The 13,367-nt window shown below is 40.1% G+C and overlaps 1 pseudogene; it reads left to right on the top strand.

Moving 5' to 3' along the window:
* LOC123939290 overlaps nucleotides 1–13,367 on the top strand; it is a 47,868-nt pseudogene that overhangs the window by 7,743 nt on the left and 26,758 nt on the right.

Below are 13,367 nucleotides of genomic sequence, written 5' to 3'. Positions count from 1 at the left end.
TCTTGGCAAAACATAAAATGAATGTGATCACCAGAAAGAAAGGCAGAAGTTGGCCAACACCTCCCCTTATATCCCACAATATCATGAAGAGGCTTGCTAACACCAGAGTACTCTACTGGACATACAATGCAGGTTTAGCATTCAGGGGAAGGACCCTGTCCCACTGTCCATAAAGAGCAGCCACTTTGATAGATTTTGTAGCCAAGACATACAGAAATGGTAGAGAAATATCATCTTCCAACATACTGTGACCTTGGTGCCGATGCAAAGCTAGATTTAGGCACAGTTACTTTTGGAGGGAGGGAAGGAAGGGTAAAAAGCAGTGTTAGAACAAAGAGAATTGTGTGGAAGTTTAATTTAGAAACAGATCCCTGAACCCTCACCTGAATTGTATGTTGCTGGGCAAAGGCCCTTTTCCCACCCTCAGAGGAAACAGAAGAAAGGAAAACTAAGGGTCTTTAGTCTTGGATCTGCAGACTTGAAGATGTGAGTACTCAGGACTGGATACCTATTTTGTGAGGCTCAGAGCAAAACTACGATGCATACCCGTTGCTCAAAAATTACTAATGTTAAGATGACTCCATAGAGAATTAAACCATGTATCCAGCCCTGATTAGGATAGGACTCACTGTGACTGTACAAGTTTGTTCTGTCTCTGCAGAGCTGCTGCATGGGTACTTCACTGAAAACAGGAAGATCAGTGTCCTCACACACACCGAATGCTGGATGCTAAGAACCTTTTTTTTCTTTCCTTTTTTTAAAAAAATTTAACTATACCTGACACACGATGTTATATTAGTTTCAGGTGTACAACATGTTGATTTCACAACTCTATGTATTATGTTATGCGCACAACAAGTGGAGCTACTATCAGTCACCATAAGACTATTATAATACATTGACTATATTCCTTATGCTGTAACTTTCATTTCCATGACTTATTCAATCCATAACTGGAAGCCTGTATCTTTTTACTAATTGACTATTACCTTTACTCTCCAGACAGGGGATTTAAAGAAGACTTTCAGGTGTATGTGACCAGCCCAAGGGTTCCCTAAATATTTAAGATGATCTTCAAATCTCAAAGTTAGAAAAGTCCCATATATTTGCTCTGAATGATTAAATATAAACTTTTAATCCCTATAGTCTTGAACAAGAATATATTAAAAAATCACCAAACATCCAAGGAAACAATTTAATATGGAAACAGAAACCAGAACAGAAGAAACTTAACTTATTAGTAAAAATTATATAAAGACAAGAAATTTCCGTGGAAAATTATCATAAAAACCCTCAGATTAAGAAATAATATTCCATCTGTGAAAAAAGAACAAGCTATTATGAGAAAGAACATTTGGGGGGGGGGAATTAGATTTTAAAACATGATGAAAGAAATGGAAAGGTTTGGGAAAATAAAGTTGAGGGAAACCTCACAGAAAATAAAGCAGAAGGACAAAGAGATGGCTATAAGAAGAGAAAAAGGTAATATTGTATAATTAGTCCAGGAGGCCCAATATCCAAATAATAGAAAGATAGAACAAAGAAAATTGAAGAAATCAACAATGAAATAATTCAAAAATTAATTAAATCTGAAGGAAATGCAGGCTGAAGATTTCCACCAAATTCTCAGTTGAATGAAAATAGACTCACATCAAGGACATCACTGTGAAATTTCAGAACACTGTGGATAAAGAGAAATCATACTGGTTCCCTAGAAGGGGATATGGTCAAAAAATAGAGTAGCTTTGATATTAATAGAAGAGAAACACCTCCAATATTCTGCAGGGAAATGCTTCCAACCTAGAGTTATAGGCCCTGTTGAAATGTCAACTAAATATGAGTACAAAGTAAAAACATGTTAAAGTATGAACTATCTCAAAAAATTTATCTCCCATCCGCACTTGTTTTCAGCAAGATACTGAAGAAAGTCCTCCTCAAAATCAAGAGAGTAAATCAAATTAAAGGGGGAAATATGGGAACAGGAAGGAAGATCCTAGGATGAGAAACAATTACAAAAAATATCTCAGACTCACCAAAACACTGAAGAGTAGTGATGAAAGTATGATTAATACTTTAATTAGAAATCCTACAGTATTCTTTTATTAAATATAATTTTTGTTGGTTGCTCTTTCTGTATGAAATCTTTTCCTTGGGTGTTGGGTGATCTTTAGCTGTTTATTCTTATTTAAGATTGTGGGGATGAAAAGTTTATTTTAATCACTCTGAACACATAACATGGGACTTTCCTGACTTTCAACTTCATTTGAGGAATTTTGTTTTTTAAGATTTTATTTTTAAGCAATTTTTACACCCAACATGGGACTCCAACCTACAACACAAGATTAAGAGTCACACACTCCACTGACTGAGCTAGCCAGACACCCCCACTTGAAGATTATCTTAAATGTTTTTGGGGACTTTGGGGCTGGTCGTATTCTCCTGAACATATAATTTTTGGTAGACACACATAATTATACAAAGGAACTTTGTTTTATTTCTAGTTTACCAAATGTTTTTGTACTTAACAGATTCTTTTGAATCAATCACTCCTGATCAATTACTTTTTAAAGTAAAATTTAAATAGAAATTGCATCTAATGTATAGGTTAATTTGGGGAGGATTGACATTTTTTTTTCTTTTCCATTTTATTTATTTTCTCAGCGTAACAGTATTCATTCTTTTTGCACAACACCCAGTGCTCCATGCAAAACGTGCCCTCCCCATTACCCACCACCTGTTCCCCCAACCTCCCACCCTTGACCCTTCAAAACCCTCAGGTTGCCCCAACCTCCCACCCCTGACCCTTCAAAACCCTCAGGTTGTTTTTCAGAGTCCATAGTCTCTTATGGTTCGCCTCCCCTCCCCAATGTCCATAGCCCGCTCCCCCTCTCCCAATCCCACCTCCCCCCAGGAACCCCCAGTTTGTTTTGTGAGATTAAGAGTCATTTATGGTTTGTCTCCCTCCCAATCCCATCTTGTTTCATTTATTCTTCTCCTATCCCCCTAGGATTGACATTTTTGTAATGTTGAGTCCTCTCTATTTTGTTATCACCATTTTATTGAATCTTGAGAAATTTTAAATTTTCCTTCTTGTAAGTTTTACATGATTTTAGGTAAATATACTCATAAAGGGGCACCTGGGTGGCACAGTCATGATTTCAGCTCTGGTCATGATCCTGGGATAGGCTCCACGCTCCAGGTGCCGTGCTCAGTGGGGATTCTGTTTGGGGATTCTATCCCTCTCCCTCTGCCCCTCCCCCCACTCACACTATCTCTGTCTCTCTCAAATGAATAAATAAAGCATTAAAATATATTCATGAATATATAATTCATAGCATTTTGTTTTGTTTTTGTTAAAAGTATTTTAAAATAGGGGCACCTGGGAGGCTCACTGGGTTAAACCTCTGCCTTTGGCTCGGGTCATGATCTTGGGGTCCTGGGATCGAGCCCCACATTGGGCTCTCTGCTCTGCGGGGAACCTGCTTCCCCTTCCCCTTCTGCCTACTTGTGATCTCTCTCTCTCTCTCTCTCTCTGTATCAAGTAAATAAATAAATAAAATCTTTAAAAAATGTATTTTAAAATAAATGCTTGTATTTTGTTATTTCTATAAATTTAAAAAAAAGTGAGCTCCCCACTCTCTATCATACCCCTCTATCATGTGTTCTAATTCTGTCCTCCAGGTTTCTCAGTAAGCAAGCACAAAGCCCCAAGACCACCCTTGATACCTTCAGCCACTCTGCGCGTGCCAGAGCATTCCCCCTTCCATGCACCCTTACTGTCCCCAGCATGGCCTCTTGTCTCCTCCATTATGCTGCTGCTGTTGAGCAACCTGAGGCTGGTGGGGGCTGGCCCCAGCCTCACCCTGGCCCCAGAGCTGTTGCTAGGCCCCTGGCAGGCTCCCTGGCTGCTCACCCACGCCCTGGGCTACATGGCCCATCCTGGCCTGCTCCTGAGTCCGCTGCTCCTGCCCACACTGGGTCAGTGCCAAGAGGGCAACCTGGGCACATGGCAGCTCCTGCATGACTCTGCCCTGCTCCCCTTGGCTGCTGGGCTAATAGGTGTGTTGCTGACAGGTCTCGGGGTGTCCAGTGCCGCTGTTGGCTACCCCTCCATGCCTGTCCAGCTGGCCATGCTGGCAGAGCAGAGTTACCCCTTAGACCTCCCCAGGGGCTCCTATCACTGTGGCTGCTGCTGTAGCTGCTGCTGGCCTTACACCGCTGCTCAGCTCCGAGCCACCCTTCCTGTAGCCATTCTGCAGCCTACTTGGGGCCTGGCTTATGCAGCTGGGACCTTCCAGTGGCTGGAGCTCTTGGAGCTGAAGCCATAAGCGCTGCAGGAGGGCTTCTGGTGCAGGGCCCTGGCAGGGCACAGGCCACTCCGATGCTCTCCTACCCCAAGTGGCCTGGCTGAGCTGCCTGCCTAGTCCCCATCCAGTTGGAGTGAGGCCTCTTGCCCCTGGACTTCCTTACACGGCCTCCGGTTCCACAGTGAGGGCTCAGCCCAGCTCCTGCCAGGCCTGGGGCCTGTGTAGCAGATCTGGGAGGGTTCCTGAGAGAGGAGCCCAGCCTGGGCTTAGCCCAGCTTCTCCCCAGGGACTCCACTGTGGGCAGCCCTAGAGGAAGAGATGCTGCAGGAGGGGATCCAGGCCTCACTCGTGAGGGGCCCGCACAGTGTCCTGAGAGCCCATGATGGCTGCCTAAGTCCAGTCTCCTCTCTGCGGCTGCAGCAGCTGGAGCACATGGGTTCCCCACAGAGCAGGCAGTGGTGGCATCGACAGCCATGGGCCGCATGAGGGTGCTGTGAGTCACTGCTGGCTGGGGGCGTGGGGGGCGAGGTGGGCACTGAGGGGTGCCTCAAACGAGGGGTTGCCTGCCCACCCCCAAGGCCCCTGGTCCTCTGCAGCACAGGCAGACCCTCAGGTGACCACAGGCTTGGCCTGTGGGTGGGTAGTCTACCCAAGCCCCAGCTCTGTCTGCAGAGAGTCACAGTGTGATACAGGAGAGCCCCCCAATCACACCACACCCCACCCTGGCACTGCTTAGAATAAATACCAGTTTGCTTTCCAAAAAAAAAAAAAGTATTATCATATATATTATCTTCTAAATGGTCACCTTACTAAATTATTTTGCTCATTTTAATAGTTCTTTTAATTGACTTTCCAGGATTTTCTATGTAGAAAATCACACAAATTGTAACTAATGATGACTTTTTTGTTTGTTTCTCCCTTTCCGATATTTATTTTTCTTATTTAAGTTCTTGTTTTATCACATTTGGCCCCACATTTTCATGTAATAATCATGGTACTTAATTTGAAACAACAGAATAAACCAGACTCTGGTAAATGTTGGCAAAGCAAAACAATAAAAATAGCTCAAGGAAAACTGGAGAGCCATGTTTGGAAAATAAGTGCAATATTCGTAGAAGAAAAGACAAATAATTCAGTGAAGAATAGAGAGACAAAAGGAGACACTCCTTTACATGAGAATATACACGATGTTTCAGAACAGTGAGGAAGAGAAAGATAATCCAATAAATAAGAGGTTAATGTGTTATCCACTTTGATAGATATATTTAGGTTCTTATCACACACATTATATGAACTGATAAATTCCAAATTCACGAGAGTTCTAAAGATAAAACAACAAAATTGTATAAAAGCTATAGGATTTACAAATTATCTTAGGAGTAGAAAAGGACATTAGAAATACAAAAAAAGACTGATATTTTTGACTACATAAAAACTTAAAGAAAATTTATACATGATGAAAGACACCATAAGATAAAAACAAAATACAGATTAGGAGAAAATACATACGGTGTGTCACCTATAAAGAATTAATATCCCTAATATTAAAAGAGCACCAATATGTTGGGAAAATTGGACAGGCACAGGCAGAACAACGAACCAGGACCATTTCCTTACATGATACACGAATATAGACTCAAAATAGATAAAAGACCTAAATGTGAGACAGGAATCAATCAAAATCCTAGAGAACACAGGCAGTAACCTCTGTGACCTTGGCCATAGCAATTTCTTGCTAGAAATGTCTACAAAGGCAAGGGAAACAAAGGCAAAAATGTACTATTGGGACTTGATCAAGATAAAAGGCTTTTGCACAGCCAAGGAAGCAGTCGACAAAGCCAAAAGACAACAGACAGACTGGGAGAAGATATTTGCAAGTGACATATCAGATAAAGAGTTAATATCCAAAATCTATAAAGAGTTTATCAAACTCAACACCCACAGAATAAATAATCCAATCAAGAAATGGGCAGAAGACATGAAAGAGTACAAAATCATCAGTACAAGTGATAAAGACTCCACTTTAAAATAAAGTGGCATGGGATACATTTGGGGCAATATATAAATGGATTAAGATTAGTCTTAAAGAGGGGCGCCTGGGTGGCTCAGTGGGTTAAGCTGCTGCCTTCAGCTCAGGTCATGATCTCGGTGTCCTGAGATCGAGTTCCGCATCGGGCTCTCTGCTCAGCAGGGAGCCTGCTTCCCCCCCTCTCTCTCTGCCTACCTCTCTATCTGCCTGTGATCTCTGTCTGTCAAATAAATAAATAAAATCTTAAAAAAAAAAAAAGATTAGTCTTAAAGATCTGGGTAAGAAAGAGTTCATTGCACTTTCTCAGCTCTCCAAATACCCAAGATCTCTGTTCATAGCTTCTGCAATGAATTTCTACAAAGATCAGAAATAAAAAGGACAGATAGAGCCATTAGCAAAGTCAATGGCACAGACGCAGCCTGAAAAGCAAGTTCATTCAGATCAGGGCGCCCTTGGAGGACCCAAGTGTACAATAAGTTCTTCAGAGTCTCAGCATCTTCCAGACCTTTGAGGGGACAAACCACATTCTCCATCTGTTTGTAGCCCAGCCAGGCTTCTTAGCTGAAAGAGAAGAGCTCTGTTGTCTTGGGATGCTTTGAAAAACTATTTTAGAAATGCTTGTCTCTTTGTTGTTGAAGCAAAGAAACAGGGCAGGCCAGGGCAAGGGCGGGAGTCTGAATGAACGTGCCCCAGCATGCTGGCAAAGAGGATCTGGAAAGTTTTGCCACCATCGTGGAATCAGGTAGGATGGCCAAAACACTGGCTGCAACACCTGGAAGACAGTGTCGCGGATCTCTGTGCCATGGTGCTATCCTCTCCAGCGCTTCCATAAACTCGGCAGAGATAGCTCTGTAATTTGCAGGACCCAGTGCAGAATGAAGTGTGAGGTCCCTGTTCAAAAAGCAGGAAGAAGTTACGTTACAAGTACTGAACTATAAAGCTTTTTACCTTTCTTCTGTGGTCTCGCTCTTGACTTCTCCTGCCTTTTTTATTTGTTCTGTATGTTCTAAGTAGAGGGGAAAAAATGTTAGGTATTAGAAAGAATTTTACCATTCATCTTTATATTGTTCGATACCAGATTAGATGCAAATATAAGAATGTATAATTCACGTTCAGAGTCATTGAAATTACACAATTCATATGCCATAGTTTGTATCTACATGTTTTTGGTTCTTACAAAGTGAGTGAAAATGTTGCATAAAAGTAATTCCGCTCTTTTTATTTTGCTTCTTGGCACATTCCACCAACACTCTTCCTTCAACTTATTGGTGAGCAAGGAAGAACTGTAAGGGAAAGGACCTAAGGGTTACCCTTTCTTCATTTATGTCTTCTTCAGTGTAAGTGCCGATGAGGATGGATAGTTTACATGTATTGATTCCAAAGGTGATGCATTCTTTCACCCAGCATTTATTAATGGAGATTATTTGATAGTAATCTATCAAATTTAAGAAAATGTACATATAATAAATACATATTATATCTCAGTATTTATTTGATTTCCTGAATACATGAGTCAAGAGATTTTTTTTTTTAAGATTTTATTTATTTATTTGACAGCGAGAGAGAGAGATCACAAGTAGGCAGAGACTCAGGCAGAGAGAGAGAGAGGGAAGCAGGTTCCCTGCCGAGCAGAGAGCCGGATGTGGGGCTAGATCCCAGGACCCTGAGATCATGACCCGAGCCGAAGGCAGCGGCTTAACCCACTGAGCCACCCAGGCGCCCCAAGAGATTTTTTTTTTAAAGATTTTATTTATTTATTTGACAGAGAGATTTCAAGTAGGCAGAGAGGCAGGCAGAGAGAGAGAGAGGAGGAAGCAGGCTCCCTGCTGAGCAGAGAGCCCGATGTGGGGCTCGATCCCAGGACCCTGGGACCATGACCTGAGCAGAAGGCAGAGGCTTTAACCCACTGAGCCACCCAGGTGCCCCAAGTCAAGAGATCTTAAAGAAACATATTAAGTTACCCTTAAGAGTTACTCATAAATCGAGTTAAATATACTGACGAATGATTCACGTCACTAAAAAATCACAGATATTTTGGATACACATGTAGGCCTTTGCAGGTGCATGCACACATATGCACGTGTGCATACCCACACACGCACACACACGTACGCATTCACGTATTTATTCAACTTTTCCTCCAAAACTGAAAATGAATGCATTGTGAAAGACCAAATTCCTCATAGGCTTGCAGGACAAAAATTCATCTTCAGTTTACAATTATTATGCGTATTATCTATAAAAAATACTGTCGTTTCCTCACAAAATATTTTGTTTTCTGTAAAGATTATATAACATAATAAAACTTTAGAAACTATAAAGATAACATTTAAAGTTAAGAAAGCACTTTACTTTCAAATGTTATCAGGAATTGCTCTATGAATATATAGCAAAAGAAATTTTAATTAGCCTGTATTTCTATTTATTTATTTTGAAGATTTTATTTTTTTAAGTCATCTCTCTGCGCAGCACAGGGCTCGAACACACAACCCCAAGATCCAGAGCGCATGCTTCACCAATTGAGCCAGCCAGGCACCCCAGCCCCAGCTCACTTTAAAAGCGATAATATTTGGCAGTTTCTGGAGAGCTTTCAAATAACTGATTATGCCCACTGGTGACCTCTATGTGTTTCCTATTTCAGCAAAGCGTTTGTCTTTGAAGTGGAGTATGTGAGATCAGATACTGCTCCTCAAGGAACTGAAATTCTAGACACCTGCCCTTCAGTTTCACTTCTCTGTAATCCACTCAAGTTTATAAAAAGGAAGAGAGGGTAGCGTCTACACACAAAGGAAGAGAAGAGTGGAAGAGAAGATAAACCCTAGCCAGTTTATTACTAAAGAACGTCCTAGGTAGAATTCGCTTTCCTCCATGATTTCAGTCTTCCACTAACTGTGTACACATTTCCAGAAAGGAGTACTAGCCTGGTTAGCCTCTCTGCACTCACAGTTACTATGTCCTTGACACCAAGAGCCAAATGTTTTTCTAAAATTTGAATTTCATCAACATTATACTATTTTATAGTGATTTCATGCTATTGGAACACAGCTTTTAGTATTACTTCTTGTTTCCTATATAACATCTTCTATTGGTCTGAATTATAATTAATCATATAAAACACTTAAAATACTTTGCCTCTTTTGTCTGCGGCAAAGAATATTCAGAGATTCTTAGTTAGCAAAACAGTAGTGCCCTCTTGGAATGGAAGGACATGACATGCTCTTAACATAACTTCATTTTAAATCTCTCTCTCTCTCTCACACACACACACACATCTATATAACTAAATGTAGATATCTAAAGATATATACACACTTATATAGGTATGTATATAACATATATATCATATATATTATTTCAAACTCATATATATGACAAAATTTTCAGTTTAAGTATCCCCAAGAATGTGATTGGGAAAGTCAGAAATATTTGACTGAAAGTACAAATTCTTAATGAAAAAGCAAAATGTAAGGTGTATTACTCTTTAAAATACGAAGCTATATATACGACTTAAAAGTTACCAGAACTCTTAAGGTTGTGAAATGACTAGTGTTGTTAAAATAGCAACATAATCCTGTCAAATGGCTGTTCCATTTAACTCTAATTTTCCCAGTCTAGGGTGGAACCTGAGCTTATTTCAATCCCTCTCATTCCCAAATCAAACTATATACTAAAAAAAAAAAAAAAAAGGCTGAAAAAATGCGCTATAGTTTGAAATCTGCATGTTAATGAAGCAGTGGTTAATTGGTAGAAATAATTTACTGGAAAATAATTTTAAACAACTGAAAATAAAGGTGTCTCAAAATATAGCCAGTGCAGGAAAGTACAATTTTAAGTATCACCAATTATGGTAGTTTGATTTAAAAATCAAGATTCTAGGAATACAGTGTTCTCCTCTAAGACTTCCAAATTGGATTCAAGTCAGCATTGACTTTAAAATTCAGATTTTGTGTAGTTATTGTGCTTAGGCTTTTTCTATCTTTAAACTTTTATGATGGAATGATTTGGAACATTCCAAGTGATTCTTGTGAGAATAAGCTTCATGGACACGAGCTTCCAATTTTCAAGGTTTTTTCCCCCCACTTTGGAGAGATTCATTCTGTAATTACCACCCATAATTTTCCAGTCTCTACAATTCGTTTTTTGTGCAAGCAACCCTTGTTAATATACTTCTTTCGTGTATACCATTGAATTTCTAAGCCTATAATCTAATTAATACAGAAGAGAAATTAATCAATAGAAATATAATTTGGAAGGTCTTACTGCCTCAAAATTGTTCTAATTTCAAATAACACCATTGAGGAACTCTGAAATTAAGATGTCAACATCTGTTCAGGGAAATGGTCAGTTTGTTGAACATGGGTCAACTCAGAAAATTTACTGGTGTTTGATTTACAGGTGAACCAAGGGGAGAGCAGTAAAATGTGATCCAGAGATAGAACGAGAACAGACATTTGCTGATGCCGTTCCAACGGTAGGCGCCACTAATATCCTAATAGTAGATCACTGGCTTACACTAGACTCATAGATGATTTTTTGTGGTTATGTGTTCATTTCTTTGTCAACAATGACCTTATCCCTTAGATGATGGCTCTCAAACCGAACTGCACATCACCATTAATTCTGGAAATGTCTCCAAATTCAGTTTTATAGTACCATCTAATTCAGTCCACTGAATCAGAATCTTTGGGAGGAAAACCTATACATCTTTTCCTTCTGCCCATCCCTCTCTTCCTTTCTCCCTCCATTTTCCACCCCCCACACACCTTCGTTCCTTCCTCTCTTCCTCTCCCTCCCTGAGGCATATTGTAGGAAAAAAATCCATTGGTGCAAGATAGAAGAGAGAAACAAAGAAATAACAAAAAAGAAGAAATCGGTGTCAAAAATTCCTTGCTTAAGTGAACAAAAGCAAATAATCAAATAGCTCTGAGTTTCTTTTTCAAGTGAAAAAATGACAGTTTATCCAACTCATTTAAAAGTTATACGAAACTATTCAAAACCAAATGTAAGACCAGAAGAGGCAGCCCCCATTTTATTCTTTTTAAAATAAAGACATTTCTTTCAAGATTCAGTGGTCCCACTTCCATTTTCCTGTAATACGTTATTGAAACTCTTAGAGATGCTTCAGCTGAAGACCCAGTCAGATCACTGGCTTATCTGCCTATTTATGTTTCTGTAATATGAATTCCCTAAAGGAAATTTAACAGTACCATGCTTGTCCCTAATTTTGTTCAATTTACCCCGTCCCTTGATTGCTTCCATTGCCTAAAACATCTTTTACCACCTTATTCATTTCTTGAATTCCTATTTATCCTTCTAATGAAACTGGTACATTCAGCAGATAATTTAATTACCGAGAGACTATTTAGTACCAAGAATTGTGATTTGCACAGAAAATACAAATGGAATTAGGCTTTGTCCCTTCATCAAAGATATTACCGTCTAGCTGTTGAGAGTGATAAGTAAATAAACAATCACAGCAAGTATGATAAGAATGATGCAAAGAACACTTTGCTAATACAGCAAAGCAACATAAAACTAGAAGGCCATATTAAGGTGAAGCTAATAGTAACGTGTGTCTGCAATCTGTTTTTGATTCTCTCCTCTTAATATATTTTTTTAAAGATTTTATTTATTTATTTGAGAGAGATCACAAGTAGGCAGAGAGAGAGAAGGAAGCAAGCTTCCTGCTGAGCAGAGAGCCTGATGCGGGGCTCTATCCCAGGACCCTGAGATCATGACCTGAGCTGAAGGCAGAGGCTTGACTCACTGAGCCACCCAGGCACCCCTGCTCTTAGTATTTTTATCATTTGAATGGAAACATAGGAAATACTCCCTTGAGGACTTGGGGGAAAGCAACACAGCAGGTGGGAGATCTAATACACTAGAGAGCTGAACCAAGATCCAAACGAATGTCAGCAATCGACGTTGATGGTCTAAAATCAATGTAATCAAATCGAACAAGGGAAACATACAGTATGGGATGGAAGACGCCTATCTAGAGAATACTTTTTAACAAAAGATACCCAGCTTTAAGAAAAGAATTTTTATACGTCATCATGGTCATATGCTGTCTAATATGATGCCGTTTATTTAAAGTTCAAAAATTTACAAAATTAAATAACGTATACATTAGGATGTTAAGAAAAGCAAAGGAATGATAAGCATAAAATTCAGACCAGTGGTTACCTGAAAGAGAGGGGGCATGTGGATTAATGCAAATTCAGCATCTTTGGGAGCAAAAGGGCACCAGCGTCAAGTGGATGGGTAATGTCTTGCTTCATACATCATATGTCAGTGTGTGCATGTGTCTGTGTGTGAATTACTTCAAAATTAAATTTGAATATAATAAAAACTTTGGGGTGCCTAGGTGGCTCTGTTGGTTAAGCATCCAACTCTTGGTTTTGGCTCAGGTCATGATCCCAGCTTTGTGAGCTCGAGCCCTGCATTAAGCTGCACACTCCGTGGGGAGTCTGCTTGAAGATTCTCTCTCTCTCTCTGCCCCCCCAATCTCTATAAATAAATAAGTAATCAATCAATTTTGAAAAGAAAATAATAACTTATATATATATAGTAATTGTATCCGTTCAACTAGAAAAGCAGACTCACTAGGAGGCACATATATATCATTTGCTACAGAGAATCGGGCAGCCTTGGGAGCCAGTTACGCATCTCTGGCAAGGTGACTGGGCTGCTTCTAACGCTGAAGCATGGAGCGCACGAGGCAGGCAGTCAGGAAGGGAAGATGGATGTAAAGTGGAGGAGACCAAGGCACAGTTGGAACCCATAAGCCCAAGCCAGAACCTGGAGAGGACAGACTGAAACCATGTTACAGTTTTTGCCTTGGATCTTGTTGACAAGGGTGTCCTGCAAAATCTCCAGGGTCCTCCATCCCAGAGCTAACAAACGCACCTGACTCAGGAGTAAAAGAAGTTGAACTTGGATCCAGGGCAAACCAGAACCGTTGCAGACCCAGATGTTACATCACCCCAAGAAGGCGATTTAGCAGACCGGAAACAATGTATGTGAGCTAT

This window comes from Meles meles, chromosome 3 (genome assembly GCF_922984935.1).
Source record: "Meles meles chromosome 3, mMelMel3.1 paternal haplotype, whole genome shotgun sequence".
Lineage (NCBI taxonomy): Eukaryota > Metazoa > Chordata > Mammalia > Carnivora > Mustelidae > Meles > Meles meles.
This window is presented reverse-complemented; position numbering and strand designations above follow the sequence as displayed.